This window comes from Molossus molossus, unplaced genomic scaffold, assembly GCF_014108415.1.
Source record: "Molossus molossus isolate mMolMol1 unplaced genomic scaffold, mMolMol1.p scaffold_m16_p_21, whole genome shotgun sequence".
Lineage (NCBI taxonomy): Eukaryota > Metazoa > Chordata > Mammalia > Chiroptera > Molossidae > Molossus > Molossus molossus.
In genome coordinates, this window is record NW_023425357.1 from 20565504 (window position 1) to 20589648 (window position 24145).

A 24145-nucleotide genomic window follows, 5' to 3' on the forward strand; every position below is an offset into this window, starting at 1 on the left:
GCGACTCTGGGTCCGGGCGTCTTCCGGGGTCCGCGCCGGGGTCGGCGGGGGCGCGCACGGGCGTGCCCGCTGGAATTCCCGGGGGGCCGCGGGGGCGCCCGCCGGCCCAGATTAAGGTCAGGGCGACGGTGGGGGTCAGATGGGGAAGGGCCGAGCTGTGGGGGGAGTCGGGGGCGTCAGATGGCCCAGGTGGGGTCGCAGGTGGAGGCGAAGGCGGGGGTGATGTGGGTCCTGAGGTCAGTCCCGCAGACAGTCGGTAGTTCCCGCAGAGTGATCCCCAGTACCCACCCAGGCCATTGAGTGTGGCCAAAGTTCCCGGAGCTGCGTGGGGGGCATCCCCCAGCCGGATGGAGCCCCGAATAACGTCTCCATGCGGTGACCAACAGTCCCCCCGAAATGCAGAAAGGACCAGCCACTTACAGATGGGATCCTACATGACCAGGCGCCTGCACTTGACCAGGAGTGGCGGAATGAAAGTAGAAAAATGCCCAGCTTTTAAAAAACAAAAAACAAAACAAACAAAAAAGAAAACCAAAACACTGTCCTCTGAAGACCAGAAATAAAAACAGGAGTGTTTCACATGTTCCTGCAGACTGTCCAGTGAGGGGAATTTTAATCATAAATTATTTTCCCCAGAAAACATCAGTTGTGCTGAGGCAGGATCCCCCTGTGTCTGTGTCTTCGGTTTCCTGGATTTAGTCGGCATTTATTGTACACATAGGAGTGTTGTGGGGGACGATATGAGGAGGAAAGTCCTGGACACAGAAGGGAAAGCTGTTTGCCCTTGTCCCTTCTGGGATATCTTAGAATAGAGGAGAATGAGAGTCTCCATGGACTTTTAGTGCCTAGTTGGCCGATCATATACAAGCAGCAATGTTTACTGGACCGTTTCATTCCATGGGCCTTTTTCAAGGACCTATGACAGTGTTTAAGACTGAAAAAATTGTATTGGCCCCAAATTACAAAAAAAAAAAAAGTACACTGCAAATTCGAAACTCACAAATATTCAAAGAAAGCTCCCCATGACATAACGTGTCAACTTCATCATTGTAATGTTTATTGGTAAACATTTCATTATAACTACGTGTGAGTTAGAAATCACTTAGTAAGAATTTCCACATACCATGATTTCTGGGAAGTCACAGCAATTATAAATTAAGTTCCCTGTCGCCAAAGAAGTTCCTATGAAAACTGTTTTTTGTTTTTTTTTAAGGTCAAATTCTTTAAGAGTATTTAGATAATGTGGGAGTATTTTAATATATTTGTTAGGATGTGGGATGAGCTTCCAGAACTCAGAGTGCCTGGGACGTAAGAAGTTCTTAAAATAGCCTGCTGTGTGTGGTTCTCCTCATATCTTTTCACAAATATGCCCCTTCAACCTACCCAGATGTACGCACCTACAGCTGTCCCCGCACAGAGATGAGTGCTCAAGTTTCCACACAACACCCCACTTAGGTAAAGATAGGAGCAAAGCATACAGAGCAGTCAGCTGTGGAAGAGTCACAGAGTATGTTATTGGCAGTAGGTGTCACTATATACATTACAGGAATCATTCACGATGCATGGGCTTGCATTAAAGCTGATCTTGAAACCCCATATTTTCAGTGCGGTGATTCCTTGCCACCTAGAAACCATTTCTAACCTTATCTGTTTAGCTCTGTTCTTACATAATGGGCATTTATTGAGCAACTACTATGTGCTAGATATGGTGCCAAGGACACGCAATTCAAAAAAAAAGTGTCTCGTGGCGTTGGTGGTATAGTGGTTAGCATAGCTGCCTTCCAAAAAAAAAGTGTCTCTTTAGTCATTCCATCTTTGATAGTTACCTGCCAGGATCTCCTAAGTCTGATGTGTTATCTGATTTCTCCAGCAGCCTACTCACCTTCCTGCCTCCATATTATGTCTCTTTATTCTACTCTTTGCTCTCCTACTTTTTGCCTTTTCATCTCCAGTGGTCTCCCCGTAGCTGCTACGGCAGGTCCAGATGGCCGTCCTGATATCGAAAAGCCATACTCTACCAACCTAATGTTTTACCATCGTCCAATAAGAACCTCCATTTCCGTGGACAGCGTCCTGTGGCCACAGTCAGAATGGCAGGTTGTGGAATCAGGTCTCACTTCAAATCTAAGCTCTCTGGCTAGAGAAATGTGTGACCTTCAGCAAATGATTTAACCTCCCTAAGCCTCAGTTTTCTCATCTGCATAATGGTGTGGATGATCATATTATGTGAAATTGCCAATGTTCAACTGTGCTGTTTTGTTTTTTAATCCTCACCCAAGAATAGAATATGCTTATTGATGTTAGAGAGAGGGGAAGAGAGAAAGAGAGAGAGAGAGAGAGAGAGAGAGAGAGAGAGAGAAACATCAGTGTGAGAGAGAACATTGATTAATTGCCTTCCACACATGCCCCAACTGGGGATCAAACCCACAACTTAGGTATGTTTTTGATCTACAGAAAGGGCACTTTCATATGGTTCAACCTAATCACCCCTGCCTCTCAAGATCAATGAGATGTGGCGGGGGGCAGGGTGGGACTTGGTAAGGGAGTTGGTGAAGGGATTTCTGGGTAAGAGCTTTTCCATTTGCGAGTCCCCACCTCTCCCCTTGCACTTTCCAAGCCCAAGCTTCACGAGAGGGTTTCCAGAGAGCTCTGAAATGTGTTTGCTGGGGGGACAGGCGTCAACTCACTCCCAAGAAGTCTGTGCTCCAGGAGGTGGGTTGTTTTTTATACTCTGAGTTTGGGGTTCTCTGAGAACACCCCAGGTTCAGAATTCGCTAGGAAGACTTGTGGACTCAGCATATGACTGCGCTCATGGCCATGATCTATTGACATGAGAGGATGCAAGAAAAGATCAGCACAGGGAATGGTGTGAAGTCTGGGGGTACCAGGCAGCAGCTCCCAGAGTCCTCTCCCAGTGGAGTCACACAGGATGTGCTCAACTCCCCAAGCAATGAGTTGTAATAACGCGTGTGAAATGTTGCCCACCAGGGAGACTCGGTGCCCAGGGTTTTTATTGAGGGGCTGCCACATGCGCACCCTCTGCCTTCCACAAATTCAGATTCCCAAACTCCCAGGGGGAAAGCAGATGTTCGGCATCATCCATGCTTCTGTATAAATGGTTTGGGCACAGGGAGCCACTGATCGGTTCTGGAGTGGTGGGACCCTCCCGAAATCCAGGTTCCCGGACATCAGCTGAGGGCCAACCTTGGACGCAGGTCTTTCTGGGGACCACAGTCTCAGGCCTGCTGTGTTAACTCTTTCCTGCACATGCTCCTAATGCTGAGGGGTTTTTGCCAAGCTAAACCTGCTACACTCATTCCAAAGGTGCCGGTGGCTGCGTTTACCTGCCATTCGCTACCTGCGTGTACCTGTCATTATTAATTTTCTCAGCTTCACTGGAGCTGAGGGCTCATGCTTAAGGACGAAGCTGCTACATGCCAGCATTCAGAGGATGGCAGGCGTGACGATGGCGGGTGACGGGCAGAGTCTTCCAGGAAGGGGAGGGGCCCCTCCTGGCTACTTGGCACCTCCCCAGTGATCTCTCCACCTGAAAACCTCAGATCTTCCCGGTCACAGAGCTCGTGCTGTCTTAATCAGAAAACAAAAAAAGTAGAATGAAAGCTCTTTTTCTCTTTTCAGCGTTAAAGGTCCCCATTTAATCTGCTCTCTGGGTCGCTGCTCCTTGTTGGACCTGCTGGCTCCCAGCTCGGTCAGCCACGTGGATCCCAATGTGCTTCTCTGTTTTTTCCTTCTTCCCAAGTTTGACCCCAGTGCCCTGAAAGTACAACTTGGAACAAAGGACAGGTGTAAATTTATTGTATGTATTTCTTTTTTTTACTCTCACCCGAGGACGTTTTTGCATTTATCTTCAGATAGAGCAAGAGGGCAAGAGGGAGGAAGAGAGAGAGAGGAACATCGATGTGAGAGAGACACATCGACTGGCTGCCACCCACACGACCTCAACCAGGGCTGGGGACAAACTGCAACCGAGGCACACGCCCTTACGGGAACCGAACCCGGGTCTCTCAGGACCGCAGGCCGACGCTCTAATCGCTGAGGCAAACTGTCCAGGGCAGACAGGTGTCAATTTTTAAAATTGTTCCTGATTGTTTATTTCCACAAGAGACCTTCTGCTTAAAACCACATCAACATGCCCTGGCCAGTTGGGCTCAGCAGTTAGAGCATCGGCCTGCGGTCCAGAGGGTTCGGTTCCTACTAAGGGCACGGACCTCGGTTGCAGTTTGTCCCCGGCCCTGGTTGGTCGTGAGGTTGGCAGCCACTTGACGTGTCCCTTTCATGTCGGTGTTTCTTTCTCTCTCTCTCTCTCTCTCTCTCTCTCTCTCTCTCTCTCTCTTCCTCTCTCTCCCGCCCACTCTACCTGAATAAAAAATGGAAAAATGTCCTTGGGTGGGATAAAATAAATAAATAAATAAATAAAATAAAATTAAGAGTTATGTTCATTAAAAGACAGTGGTAAGAGTGCAAACGTAACCCAAGGCTGGGAGAAGATATTCACAACACATATTTTCAAGAAAGGACATATCCAGAACATCAAAAGAGAAATCCTTTGACTCAAGAAGAAAAAGATTCCACCCCGAATTATCAAGCAGAGAGAGTTTATAACATGGCTCTTCTTTGCTGTCAAATATCATAGGTCCTTTTAAGTTAGAAAATGTAATATGATCACCGACTGCCATAGAAATGCACTTTGCTCAGTAATATTTGACTTGTTGCAATACTTAATTACCCACGTGGTCATTCACAAAAAGTCTCAGTGGTGATTGGTGGCTGTTGCTGTAAGAGTATATGGCCCATACTTCTATCTCTTGTGCTATCTTGAGTCTGGGAAGGCCTCAGGCTTTTTTAAATAAACATGATTTACTTGCATAAAGCTGATCAGTTTTGAGAGATCATTGATGCCTCGAATTGGTTTTTGCGAGTGCAAAAGAAATAGTAAATTTGAATCGGCCCCTCTTGTCAGAGTATGGAAATTAAATCTGCTTAACTTATGAAGTCCTGTTCATGCCCCGATTTATGTACTATCAATATGTGTCTGTCAATAAACATTGTGATACTCGAAGAAAGAAAATTGAAAAAAAATTGAACAGCACCAAGCAAATAGCCAAAAAGCGTATGAAGCCCAGCAGGTGTGGCTTAGTGGTTGAGCATTGACCCATGCACCAAGAGGTTGCCAGTTCGATTCCTGGTCAGGGCAAATGCCCAGGTTGTTGGCCAAATCCCCAGAGAGGGGCAAGCAGAAGGTGGCCAATCGATGTTTTCTCTCTCATCTATGTTTCTCTTTCTCTCTCTCTCCCCCTTCCTCTCTCTCTAAAATCAATAAAGAAAAAAAAGCATATGAAAAGGGTAATCAAAATTATTAAAATCCACAATAACACCTGAAACCAATATAATATCATATACCAACTATACTTTAACTTTTTTTAAAAAGAGAAAGGAAACCCAATAGGATATCACTAAACACCCACCAGAACGGCTGACGTTAAAAAGATTAGCCATACTATATGTTCATAAAGATGTGGAATAACTAGAACTTTCATTCACTGCTGGTTAGAGTGCAAATTGGTACAATTGCTTTACAAAACATAGGGCTAACCTATGTCTATCCTAAGCCCAGAACGTTCACTTCCAAATACATCCCCAAAGAAATGAGTGCATGGAGTCCACTAAAACACACATCAAAGAACCCCAATTGCAGCTTTATCCCCAGTAGTCCCAACTGTTGACCTGGAAACAGCCCAAATATCAACCACCTGGAGACCTGGTTAACCAACTGTGCTCCATCCATTCAATGAAATACAGTCTCCCTCGTTTATCGCGGTTAATCCGTTCCAGACTCTAGCGGTTGCACCTGGCATTGAAGGATTCCTGGGGTGCTCGGATGCATAGGCCTACAGTCCATACGTGCAGTAATTGTAATTGTAATTGTAATTGTAATTGTAATTGTAATTGTAATTGTAATACAGGGGTGTATAATTGACTCAGACCACCGAACGCGCGCTGTATCATTTTCAATGTCTCGATCAACTTTTTAATGAATATATTTGAAAAAACCATGATAGAGGGAAACCGTGAAAGTCAAAGTGCGAAGTGGCGAGGGACGGCTGTGCTACCTAACAACAGAAAGAACATCATGGCTACACTCCACCACAAGGATGAAGCTCCCGGACTTGATGCTGAGTGAAGGAAGCCGACACAAAAGAACACCTGAAAGTCTGACAACGTTCAAGAACAGGCAGAACAGAGGTGATACCCCTGGCTGGTGCGGCTCAGTTGGTTGGGTGATGTCCCATGCATGGAAAGGTTGCTGGTTCGAATCCCAGTGGAGGTACATGCCTGGATTGTGGGCTTGATCACTGGTGGGGGGCCTGCGGGAGACAGCCTATCCATGTTTCTCTCTTCTCCCTTCCTCTCCCTTTAAAAATCAACACACTATTTTTACACACTGAGGTGATAGAGATCAGAATAGAAGTCATCTCAGGGGTGGGGGCTGGGGGCAGGAATTGACTGGGATGAACCACCAGGGAGCATTCCCAGGGCTAGAACGTCCTACACCTTGATCTAGAGGTGTCTACATGGTGTGTACATGTGGGAAATTCATCCTGCTGTACACTTAAGGTTTGTACAACAAAAACGAACATGATGGCAGTTGACAAAGATGTTGGCTCAAGCCAAGACTCCTAATACTCCTTCACCAGGTCAGGAACGAAGACCCGATCATGTGCATGGGCAGCCCTGGGCCCACAGGTGCAGGAAGGTACATGATTCACCTGGGAAAACCAATTTGTACTAGAAAGTTGGCAGTTTATCCTGGCAGATAAGGAAAAGATTCATTGATTAGTTTACTCAAAACCAACAAATGGCTACAGTTTATCAGGCAGTTAAACACACAAGAGGGGTATGTGTGTGTGTGTGCATGTGCGTGTGTGTCTGTGTGTGTGTGTGTGTGTGTGTGTGAATTTTTTCATGTTAAGAGGCTATCTTCCAATATAAGTGAGGTTTCTTCAAGGTGGTGAATCAGGGCTGACTCCAGAGCCTTGGAAAGGAAGATATTCAGAAACTGGGTAAAACCTGTCTATTCTAAAGAGGTGAACTTTGACCCTATTTGCTTAGGGTAGTTTCTCTTTTATTGAATTGATTGTTCTCGGTATTCAAGGTGGATTTAGATGATAATTTACTGGTTGCTAATATTGCCCCAATCTATTTCTTTACTCTAGAAAGATAAGTGGAAAATTCGAGGTAAGTCTATATTTGTGTATATACTAATGCATTAGTTTAAAACATATTGTTCATTCATTTAGTGGATATTTATTGAATTCCTGCAATGTGGTATATATCTAATTCATTACCATGTTCCAAGGAGGGTCCAAGCATATAAAACTTGAATGAAAAGAAAAAAGTTGCCTTAAGCATTTGTTAATTCTTCTTTTTTGCTTTCCAAATGTAAATTTTATTATTAGGGGACGAGCTTCTTGGAGTAAAAAGATCCTTAGCATAGATCAAAATATCAGTAATATTTGGGGCTATTGCCAGGATATACTGGTTTACCAAAAATGTAAACTCTGATGTAGCATAGATGAATGACTTTTAATTTTAAGATGCACAAGTAACTTGGGGCTCTTATTCAGAAATCTGTATCAGCAGGATTCAAATCTGCACGCTTGACAGCGAGATCAAATACTCCTGAACAGGTCTACCCATATCCGTTTCCCAGTGACCTTCTCAGACATGCAATGAACTGATCTCTAACAGTTAAATAATTATTTACCTCTAAACAAATTAACACAATTTGAGGATTCTAAAAGACTTTTAAAATGGACTGCTGGAATTCCGTCTTTACAGTGGTTCTCAGGGACAAGACTGGAGACTGGAAGGGTCCTTCTTTGTAAGCGCTCTTCATGTCAGGTTGCCGTGGCGTGTGGTAGTTGTGTGTCAATGGGCAGGATTTGCTCCCGTGTTTACTTCAATCCACTTTAATAATCAGCGGTGCTTCAGTAATCTCTGTGAAATGGGTGAGGTGCCTGGGGAGACAGGGAGCTGCCTCTCCCTGGAAGTTGGATCACCTGTGAAAGATTTTTGCAGAAAGTGTTCTTGTGTCACCTGGGAGAAGGCACTACTTAATCCGTGATGTCCAAGTTCCTTCCAGTGTTAAGATTCTGTGATTCCAGTTCAACTTTTCTGCCACCTAAGGGATCTTTGAATAGTATTTCCCGAACCGAGGCAGTTAAATTCACACTGGGTCGTCATTTCTTTCGCTGTAATCGCATGGTTGGCTGTGATGTGCCACATAACTAGCTCTGAAGGAGGAATACAGAAGACAGAGGTGGGCCAAGACATAAAGCAAGAGCCTTTGATTCCCCGCACTGCACAGAGAATGAAGGGGAAGCATGAACTCACCGTGTGGTCCTGAGTGCGACTAGCAACAGCAACTTCCATCTGCAGTTTGCTTTCTCTGTGACAAAATGCTTGCTCTCAAATCTTCTCATTTGACTCTCAAAACAACCCTGTAAGGAGGGACAGGTAGGACTGTCCTCATTGGACAGATGGGAAAACTGAGGGCCAGGAAGACTAAAGGCTCTTGACTAAGTCCAAGGCACGTCCTAATCCTCCACATCATTTTACTGGGGATGGAGGTGCAGCAGGAGCTGAAGGGTATGATTCACACCTCTGTTCCTCTTCTGGGAAATGAAAGGGTTGAACTAATTAGGCACTGGAATTTCTTCCAGATCTAAATAAATGCCTGATTTCTCCTGGCAGAGTTGTTCTACAGACCAAAAAAAAATAAAAATGAGCCAACTGGAAAGTTGGTGGGGGAGAGACTGGGGAGGGGACACAAATGGCTGACCTTCCTTTAGGAGTTAGTCATTTCCTTCCTAGCTGCCTTCATAGTTTAAGCTCTTCCTTTTAACCCTCCTCGCCCATTCATGCAAACAAATGCATCATCACTTGTGAGTCCAGCTAGAGGTATGTGCAAACAACTCCCTCGGGCTCTGCTCCTGGAATGTGGATGAAATCTCTGTTTGTATGAGGGTCACGTTAGTTCATACCAAGCCTGGGGGTGGCATAAGCTCTCTTTCCTCTCTTAGCTCCAGCTCTTTGGGCTACTCCCGGGGCCCTGAAAGGTTTAAGATGATCTCTTTGTGGAATGATTTCCAGGGATTCTTTTTCAGATTTAAGTAAATGAACAACCTGATCGTTTCATGCAGGATGCGGGATTCCAGACAGATAGTGTGTGCTGTGTAGCTGTCTGAGACTCCCCTGCACTGAATAGGTGTGCTTACCCTTTCAAGATGTGGATGTCAGTCCCGCTGGTGTGGCTCAGTGGTAGAGCGTGGACCCATGCGCCAAGAGGTCACCAGTTTGATTCCTGGTCAGGATACATGCCCAGGTTGTGGACTCGATCCCCAGTGGGGGGCATGCAGGAGGCGGCCAATCGATGTTCTCTCTCATTGATGTTTCTCTCTCTCTCTCCCTCTCCCTTCCTCTCTCTCTAAAATCAATAAGTGGAAAAAAAAATTTTTTTAAAGATGTGGATGTCAGGTTTCTTTCCTTAGAGACTATTCTTATGCTTTTATCTCCTCTTTGGTTGCTTGCATTAGATTATTTACTATTTCAACACATAAATTTTCTTGAACGCTGCTGTGGGCTGAATGTGTGTGTCCCCTAATGTCCAATGTCACGGTATCTGGAGTTGAGGCCTTCAGGAGACCCTTGACCCCTTCCACCATGTGAGGTTATAACAAAAGGCACCATCTATGAACCAGAAAGTGCCCTGTTTTTTGTTGTTTTTTTTAATCCTCACCCGAAGACATTTTTCGATATTTTGTTCAGATAGAGCGGAGGGAGGGAGAGAGAGAGAGAGAAACATCGACATAAAAGGGACACATCGAGTGGCTGCCACCCGCACGATCAACCAGGGCCGGGGACAAACTGCAACCGAGGTACATGCCCTTAGCGGGAACCGAACCCGGGTCTCTCCGGACCGCAGGCCAACGCTCCAACCGCTGAGCCAAACCGGCCAGGGCCAGAAAGTGCCCTGTTATTGGAAGTTACAAAAGAAAACATGACTGAATAGAGACTATACCATCTTTATGGATTGGAAAGAGCCGAGACAGTTTTGAAGAACAGTTGGAGAACTTACCCTACCAGATGTCCAGTCTTGTCATAAATCTATTGGAACTAAGAGAATGTGACAGCAACGTTGTTAGAGGCTGAAATTAGTGAAACAGCAGGACCAGCCCAGACACTGTCCCCCTATGTACATGAAAATGTGGTATATGGTAGAGGAGCCATTAGAAATCAATGGGGGGGGGGGGGTCCTGGCCAGTTTGGCTCAGCAGTTAGAGTGTCGGCCTACAGTCCAGAGAGATCTGGGTTCGATTCCCACTAAGGGCACGCATCTCGGTTGCAGTTTGTCCCCGGCCCTAGATGGGTCATGCAGGTGGCAACCACTCGATGTATCCCTTTCACGTCAATGTTTCTCTCTCTCTCTCTCTCTCCCTCCCACTCTATCTGAACAAGAAATGAAAAAAGGTCCTCAGGTGAGGATAAAAAAAAGAAATCAATGAGGGGGGAAGGTGGGCTGCGTAATGTATGGTGGAGGGAAACTTACTATCCATACGGAAAATGAAAGGAAATTAGTTTCATGTTATACAACAAATACACAGCAAAATTCCATGGACTAAAAGTCTAATCGTAAAAGGCAACACGTAAAAATTCTTAGAAGAAAATATAGGGAAATAACTTTATAAATTCAAAGTGGAAAAGGATATTTTAGACAAGACACAAAAAAGCACAAACCATAAAGGAGATGATTAATACATTTAAACTTTCTATACCACAAAAAAAGAAAATGTAAACAAGACCACAGCCTAGAAGATGTATGCAACAAAGAGTATAAACTGTTACTTGAAAACTATAAGAATTCCTATGAAATATCAAAAAATAAATAAATAAACAGGCAAACAACTATAAGAAAAATATGCAAATGATATAAAATATAGAGTAACCATATGACCTAGCAATTCCACTCCTGGATATGTATCCAAGAGAAATAAAAACATTCATTCATACAAAAATTTGTACACAATTGTTCATAGCAACATTATTCATAATAGCCAAAAATGGAAATGATTTAAATGTCCATTACCTGATGAATGGATAAACAAAATGTGGCACATCCATACAATGGAATATTATTCAGCTTAAAAAAGGATGGAGTGCTTCCCTGGCTGGTTTGGTTCAGCATTTGGAGTGTCAGGCTGCAGACCAGAGAGTACCAGGTTCGGTTCCTGCTAGGGGCACGTACCAAAAAATAATAATAATAATAACTTGTGACTTTTAGTTTTATGAGGCCAGCATAATTCTAATTCCAAAACCAGAAAAAGACACTACAAAGAAAGAAAACTTCAGGCTAATATGCCTGATGAACATAGATGCCAATATCCTGAATGAAATACTAGCAAATCAGATCCAGCAATGTATCAAAAAAATTATTCACCATGACCAAGTGGGATTCATCCCAGGGATGCAAGGCTGGTACAATATTCACAAATCAATAAATGTGATACACCACATAAACAAAATGAAGAATAAAAACCACACGATCATATCAATAGATGCTGAAAAAGCATTCGACAAAATCCAGCATCCATTTCTGATAAAAACACTCAGCAATATGGGAATAGAGGAATCATATCTTGACATAATAAAGGCCATATATGAAAGACCTACAGCCAACATCATACTCAATGGGAAGAAACTAAAAGCATTTCCCTTAAGAACAGGAACAAGACAGGGATGCCCACTTTCACCACTCTTATTTAACATAGTACTGGAAGTCTAAGCCACAGCAATCAGACATGAAGAAAAATAAAAGGGATCCAAATTGAAAAGGGAGAAGTGAAACTGTATTTATTTGCAGATGACATGATATTATACATAGAAAACCTTAAAGACTCCATCAAAAATCTACTAGACTTAATAAATGAATTTGGCAAAGCAGCAGGATACAAAATTAACGTTAAAAAATTGACGGCATTCTTATACACCAATGATGAACTCACAGAAAGAGAAACTGAAAAAACAATCCCATTTATCATCACGACAAAAAAATTAAGATACCTAGGAATAAACCAAAGAAGTAAAGAACCTATTTGCAGAAAACTACAGGACATTGAAAAAAGAAATAGAGGAAGATATAAAAAAGTGGAAGCATATACCTTGTTCATGGATTGGAAGAATTAACATCATTTAAATGTCCATATTACCCAAAGCAATCTATAGATTCAATGCAATCTCCATCAAAATATCAACGACCTATTTCACAGAACTAGAACAAATACTTCAAAAGTTCATATGGAACCAAAAAAGACCCTGAATAGCCACAGCAATCTTGAAAAAGAAGGACAAAGTAGGTGGGATCACAATACCAGATATCAGGTTATACAACAACGCGACTGTACTCAAAACAGCCTGGTACTGGCACAAGAACCAGTGGAACAGAATAGAGAACCTAGAAATGGACCCAAGGCAATATGCTCAATTAATATTTGACAAAGGTGGCAAGAGCATACAGTGGAGTAAAGACAGCCTCTTTAATAAATGGTGTTGGGAAAATTGGACAGCTACATGCAAAAAAATGAAATTAGATCATCAACTTACACCCTACACAAAAATAAACTCAAAATGGATAAAAGACTTAAATGTGACCCGTGAATCCATAAAAATTCTAGAAGAAAATGTAGGCAACAAAATTTCGGACATCATACGCAGCAGAATTTTCACTGATACATCACCTAAGCCAACAAAAACAAAGGAAAAAATGAATACATGTGACTACATCAAACTAAAAAGTTTCTGGACAGCAAAGGAAACAACCATCAAAATGGAAAGGCGCCCTGGCTGGTTTGGCTCAGCGGTTAGAGCATCGGCCTGCGGTCCCGAGAGACCCCGGTTCGGTTCCCGCTAAGGGCATGTACCTCGGTTGCAGTTTGTCCCCGGCCCTGGTTGGTCGTGCGGATGGCAGCCACTCGATGTGTCCCTTTCACATCGATGTTTCTCTCTCTCTCTCTGTCCCTCCTACTCTATCTGAACAAAAAATGTCCTCGGGTGAGGATAAAAAAATAAAAAATAAAATGCAGTAAATACTAACACACAGAAATCTAGAAGAAAAATCTCTTATCCTTTGAGACGACATGGAGGGACCTGGAAAGTATTATCCTAAGTGAAACAAGCCAAGCAGAAAAAAACAAATACCACATGATCTCACTTATTTATGGAATATAATGAACATAACAGTCTGAGGAATAGGGTAGACCTATAAACATGGAAGTAGGGTACAGACTGACAACCCTCAGAAGAGGGAGGGGGGGGGAAGAGATAAACCACAGAACTTATATGCATGTATACATAACCAATGGACATGGACAACAAAGCCGGGGACGGGGCGGGGAGGATGGGGAGGAGGGTGTCAATGGGGTAAAAAAGGAGAAACATCTGTAACAAAAATAACATTAAAAATTTTTAAAAAAGAATGGAGTGCTGATACATACTGCAATGTGGATGGCCCTTAAAACATCATGTCTGATTCCATTATTTGAAACATCCAAAATAGACAAATCGGTAGAGACAGAAAGCAGATTGGCGACTACCTAGAGCTGAGGAGTTTGGAGCAAAGTGGGTAAGGGTTTTCTGCTGTTTGGTACTCTAGAACTGACTGTGTGATGGTTACACAGTTCTATGAATACACTAATAGCCTTTGAATTGTACACTTTAAATAGGGAAAATGGTATGGTATGAGAATTGTATCTCAATAAAGCTGCTTTTAAATATTTTTATCTAAATGGATAATTCATAGAAGAGAAAAAGCCAATAAACATGCAGAAAGATGCTCACTTACAATGGCAGAGAGGAAAATGCAAGTCAAAATCGTGAGGCAGAATTTCATACTCTTCCTATCTGCAAAAATCTCAATGTCTAATGGTACCAAGTCGGGCCAAGAAGGTAAAGAAATAAGGAGCATTAAACATGCTGATGGTGTAAAGTTAATATCACCTCATCAAAAAACTCTGTGCATGTCCAAAAAGGGTGATGTCACTCATACTCAAAGAGTCAAGAATTTCACCTCTAGGCAAAGACCCTGGAGAAATTCTCACACGTGTGCACAATAAGACACAGCGTACCTATATATGTGGGCAATGTCTATTCCAGTGAAGACATGGAAGCAAACTAGAGTCCCATCAGCAGGTGAATGGATACTGTGGTATATGAATGCAATGGAATACTATACTGCGGTTCAAATGATTAACCTTCAAAATCTAATTCTATGCCTGGCTGGTGTGGCTCAGTGGTTGAGCTTCAACCCAAGCACCAAGAGGCCACCGGTTCAATTCCCAGCCAGGGCACATGCCCAGGTTGTGGGCCTGATCCCTAGTGAGGGGCATGCAGGAGGCGACCAGTCGATGTTTCTCTCTCTCTCCCCCTCTCCCTTCCTCTCTCTCTAAAATTAATAAAGGGAAAAAAATTTTAAAGATATATATAATTTTGAGTCAAAACCTCAAGTTGCAAACTAAATACATGCAAATATCATGTCATCTAGTTAAAGTCTGAAAACATGCTCAACAGAATTATGTGTTGTTTACTCTACCCACGTGTAGAAGTAAAACGGAAAAGGGCACAGGAATAATGTGGTCCAAGTTCACGGCAGCTGTTACCTGTGAAGAGGAAGTGAAATGAGACCCACCTGTGAGAAGAGCCCAACAGCCTTGGCTGCCTGTTACATTGTATACAATCAAACTAAGCTGAAGCAAATATCTCATTGTGTTAAGATTGATAGAACCGGAGGTGATGTTCATTGAGTCATTCTCTTCCTTTATTTTTTATTTTTTATTTTAAGGGCCGGAGAGCACCCGCGGGTCTCGAACCACCCTCGCGGACAAGAGTGGTGAAAGTTCCATGCGAAGGAACCGCTGGGCTAAAGCCAGCCCTCTCTTCTTTTTCATATGCTTCAAAGTTTAACAGCTTATGAGAAACTGCATTTGGTGTGTATTGTTCCCCTGAAATGTTCACATGAACACACATGTAGTAAACATGGAGGTTGCTCTGTAAGCTCCTTGAGGTGGTGTCCAGAAAGACTGGAAGCCGGTCTGCCAACGTCAGGGTCCAAAAGAGCAGGGAGCGGGATTTAGAAATGAAACTGGGTGAAGACAGGAAACCTAGAGCCAGGGCACCAGCAGGTCGAGCCCAGGGCACGTAATGTACAGGTAGGAGTGTGTCTCGGAGTGAGTCAACTCAAAGCAGAAATCAGATGCAGGACAAATGCAGAGGTGGGAACCGGGTAGAAAAGAGAGAAACTCGGACAAGAATCAACACACTCACGGGGGAACACAGAGACCAGACAAATACTGCAAGGGGACACATCCAGGACAAGGAAAGAATTTCGCATTGGTCCTTGAACCAGGACTGACTTGCAACCTAATTGTTTAGAAAAGTCACACACGCAGTTTATGGTGAATGACCTGGAGGAAGACAGAAGAGGAAACATATCTTCTTTCTTTCTTTTTTTTTTATCCTCACCCGAGGACATTTTTCCATTTTTTGTATGGATAGAGTGGGAGGGAGGGAGAGGAAGAGAGAGGAAGAGAGAGAGAGAGAAACATCGACATGAAAGGGACACATCGAGTGGCTGCCACCCGCACGACCAACCAGGGCCAGGGACAAACTGCAACCGAGGTACATGCCCTTAGCGGGAACCGAACCCGGGTCTCTCTGGACCGCAGGCCGACGCTCTAACCGCTGAGCCAAACCGGCCAGGGCAAACATATCTTCTTTCTCAGGAGTCTAGAGACTGTCTCGTGAGGCAGATGGACAGGTGCGCAAATTGCTGTAACTCAAAGCAGAAAACGCGGTTAGAAGAATCTGAGCAGGACCCGAGCCGTGGGAACACAGAGGGAAAAAGAACTCGTCCTTGTGCCGTTCGCTTCCAAAAAGCCTGTGAAACTCCTTCCCACAGGCTTCTTCCCCAGCAGGTCGACCCCCGGGCATATAATATGGAGGTAGGAGTGTGTCTGGCAGGTAGACAGGCTGAACCCCAGCACCCCCACTGTACACTTGCAAAAGCTAAGATACGATGAGAGTCCACCAACCAGGCATGGAAGGGAAGGGAACAACCCGGGTTCTCTGCTGTGAAGGAATTGGGGCTTACCCCCTGCATTGCATCCACCCCCAATTGAAACGATCAGAAAAGACTTCCTGGAGGAAGCAGCATTTGAAATGGACCTTAAAGACTGAGAATGGCTTTTTACAAGTAGAGGAAGAAAAGACCCGAGCAGGAGAAGTCATGCCAGAGACCCCTGGGAGGGTGGAAAACCTGGTTTCTTTCTTGGAATCAACGGTACCCGGTGCACATAAGGAGAAGTGTGATCGGGGACGTGTCAAGCACGCAGGGGACAGCCGCAGTCACAGGGGGCTGGTGTCCAAGTTACAGGTAGGAGAGTAAGGCACACACTGGGAGGGGTTGGGGGCCGTGCTGAGAAGGGCTTTCTCCATCAGCCCTGGAGTGATGGTGCTGGGCAAGGTGCTGGGCGGGGCTGGGACACGGATGGAGGTGTCCCCTAGGAAGACGGTGGGGCAGGGAGCCTCAGGTTGGCGACAGGATAAAAGAATGTATTATGTCATTCAGAAAAGTTTTCCGTGGGTGGTTGGTGTCCCTGACCATGAACCTGGGGGTTTCCAGAGAAGCACTTCTCCTTCTCACACTCCCTGCGGCTGGCTGTCCAGCGTGGCGGGGCCCCGTCCACTGTCTCCTCCTCACACACGGGTCCCCGAATAGAGACTCCGTGCAGACTCCGAGCCGAGCCTGCACAGCAAATATTAATTTTTCATACCTTCAATTATTTAACAATGTGGTTTCCGCGCCGTGTGCCTTCGAAAGCCCTACACAGATTCCATACTAGGAAAAAAAAAAAATTTAACTCTTTGCCTCTGCGGGAGCACTCGGGCAGCCTTGGGAAGGTACTAAAATCCACTGAATCGTACACTTTTAAACGATGCGTGTTATGGTGAGTGAATTCTAACTCGATAGAAAACAACGAAGAAAAACAAGCTCACAATAGCGGTAGTGGGTCTGGGGATGGAAACGTGTCATGCCCAGGATAATGGTCAACTTTTAGCTACTGTGCCATTTCAGACGGATTATAATGAGCTCAAGTCACCAAACTTTCATTCTACATGTACTGAAGGACTGTTTTCACCCGAGGTTTTTCACTTCTCTCTTCTGGTCTCGACAGGAGGAAATTTAAATTATGTCATCCAAAAACATTGAGGTTGCCTGTCTCCTTGCTATTTCGATATCATCAGTAGAGAACAAAGAAGGAACAGGAAAGAAAATACGAGAGACCTCAGGGCAGAGAGGGTGGTTAGGCATCTTGCAGGTGACATTTAAGTTGAGACCTGAAGAGCAGAGAAACAGCCATGTGAGCCGGAGGGGAACAGGCATTTCAGCCACATGCAGTCATGTGGGTGAAAGTGGTCTGTCAGCTGCCAAGCTCCAGCCAGCTCTGACCCAGCAGCGGCTTCCAGTGTCTCAGAAGTGGCAGTGGGCAGGGGCATGTGGGTGTCAACCTTGAGACCGGATTACGTGAAACAGGAGCCCAAAACTGAGAAGCATCACTCCGAGTGCGGTAGGAGTTTCCTCCTGCCAGGAAACAGTGTCACCTGCAGAGTGTACATGGGAGAGATTTTAAGTCACCTCCATCCAGCGGTTTCCTGCTTAGATGATTCTTGAGAGTTAAAAAGAAATGTACCTGTCAGGCTCCACCCCAGCTTAATCCCATTCAGAAGTTTTCTAAAGAGCAGGGTGAGGCGGAAAATGCATCATTATCTTCAATTTGCAAGTCAGGAATGCAAGCAAGTGACGGCGGCAAAAACTCACGAAAAAGTGAGATTTTGACAGCAAAAATCAGTGATCCTCTAGGAAGGTCACGGGGTGGGGATAGGAGGGCTTAACCTGTTTGTGTCATGGGTTCCAAAGTGAGTTGAATGGTGACCCCTCCCAAGAGATATGTTCATGTGCTAAACCCCAGGATCTGGGAATGCGACCTTGTTTGGAAAGGGGGGGTCTTTGAGGAGTGATTAAGTTAAGACTCTCAAGATGAGGTCACCCTGGATTCAGGGTGTCCTTATAAGAAGAGGACTTAGACACACAAGGAGAAGGTCATGTGCAGATGCAGCCCCGAGCTAAGGAAGGCGCCAGGTGGCGGAACCACCAGAAGCTGGGAGAGAGGCACGAAACGGAACGGGTCTCCCTTCAGAGCCTACTGACACCTTGATTTCAGACTTCCAGCCTCCAAAGCTATGAAAGGGCAGTTTCTGTTGTTTTAAGCCCCCCAGTCTGGGCGATTTGTTACAGCAGCCGCAGGAACGCCTTTAGCAGACTTCTTTGGCAATCTAGTGCGGCCAATGAGCCCCTCGTCGAGAATAACGTTTTTGAAATGTAGGTAATGAAATGCATAGGACTGAAAAAGAAACCACTGCTCCAGTGAAGGGCTCGGAGAACTTCTAGGGCTGGAGGATTTCTTGGTGCTTGTCCCTATCTGATAACAGAAGACACCCCAGGAACCCTGCTTCCACGTGTCTAGTCACTCCCATGTATCTGGCCCGGGAGGGGCTGTCACTCATGGCCATTTGTGCATTCTGCCACAGACACCGTAATGTCCTGAGGCTTCTTTCCTAGGAAATTCACACTAGAACACGATGCCTAGCGTCAGTGAAATGTATAGCCCCAGACTTTTAAAAGATCCCTGACTTTTCGTAGCAATCAAGGAAGAGGAAACATTTCTGGTAGCTGTCTTCTATTTAACTTGTATGTAAAAGGCACAAAAGTATCATACCACATTTATTTCAAGGAACAGGCACCCCAACACCAGGTTCTTCAAGAGGCCCAGGTGGTCCTCCAATAAGGATCTGCTCATTCTAGCCATGCCTAGACTGAGTCTGCACGGCCTCTGTGGATCAGTATTCCTCCCCCTGCAACGGGATCCAATCCTCACAATCGGGGAAGAAAAGATTGTGATGACTAGCCTTTTTTTTAAAATATGTTTTTATTGATTTTTTTTTTTAGAGAGAGATAAAAACACTGATGTGAGAGAGCAACATCAATCGGCTGCCTCCTGCACACCCCCTACTGGAGATCAACCCTGCAACCTGGGCATGTGCTCTAACCAGGGATGGAACTGGGACCTCTAGTCCATGGGACTTTGTTCAATCCACTGAGCCACACCGGCCGGGCATGACCAGCCTTTTGACAGATACTGACTGTTTTTGTTTCTAAAATATTCAAGGTAATCTTGCCCTACAAGCGCCACTACATTCAACCTCAGAAACCCAAAAGGACCAAAAGTGTTAGCATAAGATCACAGTGTCCTCTGATCTATGTCCTTAGCAGGAGGATCAGTCACCAGTTGGCCTTGGTCAAATACTTGGGAAGATCATTTGTTCAAAGAAAAAGAGAGAATGTCCTGGAGCAATGGCCAGACCAGCACTAGCTCAAATGGAAGTGTGGGATCTACAGATGCCTTCACCCCTGTCAATATTCTCCCATCCCTCAGCTCCAGAGAGCCATGGCCTCAAAAGGCCCCATAAACCTTACTGTGACATCCAAACCAAGTAGACAAGAGAGCCCGCCACAGACTGAGCCTCATGTCTCCATCCATCTCTACTTGTAGTTATGATGTGAACAGAACCCAAAATGGCCCCCAAGATTTCCCACCCTAATTCCTGCCACTCTGAAGGTGATGAGACATCGCGCCCTGATTATGTTATATTACATGGCAAAAGGGATTTTGCAGGTGTAATTTAGGCTACTCATCAATTGACTTTGAGTGAATCAAAAGGAAGATTATCTGGGTGCATCTAATCTAATCACGTGAGCCCTTTAGAAGCAGAGTTTTCTCCAGCTAGTAGCAGATAGGAAAGTCAGAGATCAAAGCATGTTGGGGCCACATGGAAAGCATGAGAAGAAATGTGGGTGACCTCTAAGAATAAAGACTGCTCTCGGGATGACATCCATCAAGGAAATGAGGAACCTCAGTCCTACAACCTCAAGGACCTGAATTCTGCCAACAACTGTTGTGAGCCTAGAAGCAGTGTTGCCCAGTCAAGTCTTCCATGAGAATGCAGTCCTGCAACACCTTTACTGCAGTCAGTGAGACCCTGAGCAGAAAGCCTGCTTGAGTGCACATGGACTTCTGAGCTACAAAACTGAGTGGACAAATGGGTACTGTTTGAAGTCACTGAATTTGTGGCAGCTCGTTACATAACAATAGGAAACTGACACAGGTAACATTCCATCAGGAGAGTGTTGACTGCTTAGCCAGATGGAGCCGGCAAATTCACAAAGGGGGAAAGTGCCAAGAACAGTCCACACAGCGTCAGGTACTGAGCACTCCCTTCATTCCAGGCCCTGTCTACTTCTGCTCCATCCAATATGGCAGCCACTGGCCATATGTGGCCACTGAGCATTTGAAATGTAGCTGGTATGAACTGAGAGGCTCTGTGAGGGTAAAATACACTAAATTTTGAAGACTTAGTATGAGAAAAAAAAATGTGAAGTATCTTTAATAATTTTGTATTTATCACATATTGTACTGATAATTTTATGAATCGACTGGGGTACATGAAATATACTAAAATTAATTTCACCTGTTTCTTTTTAATGTGCCTTCTAGAAAATTTAAAATTAGGCAGTGGATCACATGGTATTTCAACTGGACCGTGCTGATCTACGTATTATCTCATCTAATCCTCACGGCAAGCCTGTGAGATTGGTGCTACCCCATATTTCAGATGAGAAAACAGATTTTTCAGAGAAAAGTCAATAGGTCAATGTCACACAGGAAGGAAGGGCAGAGCGGGATGGGAAGCCCAGGTCATCTGATTCCCAAAGCCCTCTCTCTTACTGCTTAGTGAGTTACCCTCCTAACCAACAACAGAAATTTACATTTTCAGGGGGCACCTAATGCCTCGAACCAAACAAATGGCTAAGGATGGTGACAAGACCATAAGCTGATCACCTTAGGGGAGTATTTTGGGGTAGCGAAAGACCTTTAGCAGCCTTCAAATTATACTCTAGGAACTGGCTCTGATAATCTCAGGAAACTGGGTCTTTTCAGTGAGTGATAAAGCAATCATTAGGGAAATTTGGAGATTCTTGGTCTCCTTCCCCATGACATCTAAGGACATTTTATAAGAAAAGAAAGGTTACAGTCCATACAACATGATCAGTTTTTATAAATGCCTCTTATAAGCCCTAAACATATGAGTGACTAATATAAGTAAAGCATGCCGGTTTTCTATGTAAGTCCAAGCCAAGGTCCTTCTAGTCACCCAAAACAAAGCCACGGCGAGCCGGCCCCTGGGGGGCACACGCTGGGTCTCCATTCCACTTGGACACAGTCTGGGAGCAGACAGGGCGATGGGCCTGTGCTCCAGCAAAGAGTAGAAAAGTAGGACACTGTCCCTACGATTTCCCAGAAGTGACTGGGGGTCAGAGGTCATCTTCAACACCAGGAGAAACTGAGGGATATTTGCAACTATTCCAAAAGCGGCAACTTAACGATGTGGCCTGGCCCCTCATCATCACTTACTGTTCATCCATTTTGCACTGTCTACTCATCCCAAGACACTCTGTCATCTTTTACGATCTTTTCGGGTCCTGTTTCAACGTGTATTCAGTTTTCACTGCCCTCTGGAAAACTTTAATTCATTTTCAATTCAGTATTTATTACATTGAGGGTGTTGGTTCCAAGTTCCTCCCTTAGAAAAACTGTTATTACTGCCACGCCCATCATCAAGGATGCAAAACCGCCTCCCAGAAGACCGCTGTGATTGTTCTCAGGGTAGGAGGCTGGGGGAGGCTGCATGGTGTTGGTGGGGGGATCTCCAGGGTCGTGTTTTGAAATCTGTTCTGTACTGGTTTGGGGTAATCACATGTGACACTCTTTGTTACTTCTCATGAAATATTGCTCCAAAGATGCTGACCTCGCTGACCTGGACTGTGGCTCCTGGAAGTAGGCTCCCTCCTGGACATCCCAGGAGAGGCCGAGCTTGACCCAGGAACGTGCTTTCTTCTGAGTCATACGACCCCCAAGGGCGACTGCGGGCCACGAAAAGACAAAGCGCCCCGCTCAAGTTCTCAAGATCTTGACAAGCAGGTTATGGGGTTCCTCACCCTGGAGAAGGACCAACATTCTTGGTTTACAAGTTACGGCTCTGCCATGGAAGTCTTTGTATATTTTAATTTATTGAATTTTTTTCCTGCCAGCATCTCACGTGGCTAACTTTGGGTGCACGTGTCTTAGAGCTTAATGGAAACGGAGTTTCAGTTTGAGAAGATAAAACAATCCTGGAGCCTGGCCCCTGTGGCTCAGTGGCTTGAGCGTCTTCCCTCGATTCCCGGTCAGGCACATGCCCAGGTTGCAGGCTCGATCCCAAGTGGGGGGTTGCAGAAGGCAGCCGATCGATGTGTCTCTCCCACATCCATGTTCTAGCTCTCTCTTCCTTCCTCTCTCTCTAAAAAATCAGTAAAAACATATTTTTTCAATTGAATTGAGACAAAATATAAAAATCAATTTCCATGTAATTTCTTACGAACTGCTTGTTTTCATTTACTCAGTCCTTTGCTTCGCTATTGATTTATTTTAGGGTGACCCCCTATTAAAACTGGTTTTAATTTTTATAAAGATAAAAGATACTGGTAGGCAATCTCCACAATGTAGAAAACATAAGAACAAAAAGTAAAATTTCCTTGATATTCAACTCCCCAATATAAACACCATCATCATTTGACTAACATTTTCCAAACCCCTCGCTATTGTAAAGGATGTAGGTGGTAGGTTAGGTAGACTAGAGGGATAGAAAAATTATAGATAGGTAGGTAGGTAGGTAGATGATAGATGAGTGATGGAGAGATAGATAGAAAGAAAGATAAGATCAAATAGATTACATTTATATAAATAAAACAATTATATTTGCTCTTTTTTTACTCAGCAAGATGTAGGGGAAATATATATATATCTTTTATAAAATATATTTATATAGCCCTGGCCAGTTTGGCTCAGCAGTTAGAGCGTTGGCCCTCAGAACAGAGAGTTCTGGGTTCAGTTCCCACTAAGGGCACGTACCTCGGTTGTAGTTTGTCCCTGGCCCCAGTTGGGGTCGTGTGGGTGGCAACCACTCGATGTGTGTCTCTCACATCAATGTTTCTTTCTCTCTTCCTCCCTCTCTCCCTCCCACTGTATCTGAAGATGTGTACACACACACACACACACACACACACACATATAATATATAATATATTTTAATAAATAAAATAAATAAAAAATGTTATATACATATAAAAGAATATATATATTCTTTTTTTTTTTTATCTTCAGACAGAGTGGGAGGGAGGAAGAGAGAGAGAGAGAAACATCAATGCAAGAGAGACACATTGATTGGTTGCCACCCACAGGACCCCAACCAGGGCTGGGGACAAACTACAACCGAGGTATGTGCCCTTGGCCAGAATCAAACCCGGGACTCTTTGGTTCACAGGCCAACACTCTAACCGCTGAGACAAACCAGCCAAGGCTACATATTCTTTTCAAAGGCTGATTAATATCGCAGTGTGTGGGCAAACTACAGTATATTTAACCAGTCCCCTAATGTTGGACATTCTAGTTGCCTCAATGTTTCCCTCCACTACACGATGTTGTGATGATCATTCTAGCCTGCATGCCTTTGTGAACTTGTCCAGGTATCCTCTGGCATAAACATCTAGGTCTGGAATTACTGCGTCGAAGAATGTGCACTTGAAGTGTTTGTTTGTTTTTTGTTTTTTTTTTATCATCCCCCAAGGACATTTTTCCATGTTTTGTTCAGATAGAGTGGGAGGGAGAGAGAGAGAGAGAAGCATCAACGTGAAAGAAACACATCGAGTGGTTGCCACCCACACGACCCCAACCAGGGCCGGGGACAAACTGCAACTGAGGTACGTGCCCTTAGCAGGAACCAAACCCGGGTCTCTCTGGACCGCAGGCCGGCGCTCTAACCGCTGAGCCAAACCGCCCAGGGCTGCACTTGAAGTGTT